Source organism: Petaurus breviceps, unplaced genomic scaffold (assembly GCF_028583685.1).
Source record: "Petaurus breviceps papuanus isolate PSGF00001 unplaced genomic scaffold, PetGlider_PUasm1.0 90784, whole genome shotgun sequence".
Taxonomy (NCBI): Eukaryota; Metazoa; Chordata; class Mammalia; order Diprotodontia; family Petauridae; genus Petaurus; species Petaurus breviceps.
The window spans coordinates 7,109,723-7,111,581 of record NW_027187345.1 but is presented as its reverse complement, the minus strand read 5'-3'; the positions used below and the strand labels follow the sequence as shown (position 1 = coordinate 7,111,581).

Sequence of the window (1,859 nt, the reverse complement as noted above, 5' to 3'; positions counted from 1 at the left end):
CTCTCTCTCTCTCTCTCTCTCTCTCTCCCTCCCTCCCTCCCTCCCTCCCTCCCTCCCTCCCTCTCCCCGTCTCTTCCTCTTTGACCTACACTGGGTTTGTGACTATTAACTCACTCAACCTCTCAGTGTTCTGGGCAACTTCCTAAATTGTGGAGAAAGGTCCCCACCTATATTATTAAAGGTAGTTCCCTTACTAGGGGAGTTCCCGACGCTAGGAAAATCACAGGTCCAGTCTCTATTCAATTTGGGGCTAAAAAGATAAGAAGAGGTTCAAAAGAAAATATGAGATGGATAAAATTGGGTGAATCCCTCAGTAGCATGCAGAACACCCCACTAAAAAAAAGATTTGGATCTAGCCAGTAATAGAATTTGTCAGAAATTTAGTGAGAATAACTTCAATACTGGCCGGTTTCTTTGGTTGCAATTATAGTTTATGTCTGCTAGTGGACAATAGTGGTTGAATATTCACTTCAGGGAATGAGTTTGAAATGTGCTTAACTTACACAAATTGACCCATTAGGCTTCTCTGATGAGGCCAAATACCCCAAACTAAGAACCATAAACAAAAACTTTCATTTATTTCTAGCTCTTACAAGGACTCCTCAAGTCATTTTCTCCAGTTTGTTATGCAATGTTTTTGTGCCAATCTCAAGTAAAATAAGAGAATTATCCTTTTTCTCTTGCGTTTTACCCCAGCACAGGGAGAACTGTAATGATTTAAGGGGTCAGGAAATATCATTTTTGCATTCAAGCAGAAAGTAGTAAATGTAAACTAATAGGAATGATTTAGACACTGGAGAGACTCAATTTAAGGTGTGTTTACACATTTCAGAATGTTCTGAGTAAGAGTATTCTTGGTTATGAATTACTTACCTGGGAGTAAATTTGATCCACTTAAATCATATTCATATCTGTTTTTCTATTTTTGCCTTCAATACTAGCACTTTTCTTTGTTGGAAGATGAGCACTATTTCAAAATTTATTATTTGTTTCAAAGACCAAGAGCTTGGAGATGCTATGGATAGGGCTAGTAATTCAGGGTGGAATAGTGCAAAGAGGACTGAATTTGGAGTTAGAAGATCTGAGTTACAATTCCAGTTCATCCACTTACTACCTGGGTCACTTTAGACAAATTACTCAACATGTCTAAGCTTCAGTTTCTTAATATGAAAATGAGGGGACTGAATTAAATGATTTCTTAAGATTCATTCCAGTCCTAAATATATGAATCTATGATTTCAGTTCTGCTAACCTTTCATTATAAATTATTTTTCAATCTTGTAAACAAAGTATTCCCTTGCTCCTCTTTGGACTTTCTTCTAGTTTTAGATATCTCTCTAAATTTCAGGACTCAATATAAACTAGACTGCTATTGAGTATTCAGTGAGGATTGCATAATAGTTTCTATATATGTTACTTCTTTGTGTGCATCATAGTACAGTATCTACTTTTAAGAATTAGTGTACAATTAGTGACTAATATTTATTTGTAGTTTTAGCTGACTTGCCAAATATTTTTCTCTTTTATTATGTGTACTTCTTCCCCATATCTTACTTGTGAAAATTGTTTTTCAATAATTCAATCCAACAAAAATGTCATTGAGTACATTATGCATAAAGCACTACACTAGGTATTGAGGGGGCTACAAAGTGTTAATATGTTGAGCAGTGGACAAAGTTCTCACATTTAGAGTACCAAGATTGAAGTAAATGTTTATAGACAGTATAAAAGTTATATAACTGTTTTACCACTATTTCTCCCTTCCTTTTTGGTCTATTTTTGCAGTTATTTAAAATGTCTTATTAATGCTTTTTCCTTCCTTCCTTCCTTCCTTCCTTCCTTCCTTCCTTCCTTCCTTC

The 1,859-nt window shown here is 35.4% G+C and overlaps 1 protein-coding gene across 1 annotated transcript in view; it reads left to right on the top strand.

The window, feature by feature from the left end:
• The window catches only part of CCDC170 (coiled-coil domain containing 170), a 113,472-nt gene that overhangs the window by 676 nt on the left and 110,937 nt on the right, over positions 1-1,859 (top strand). The window lies entirely within an intron of this gene.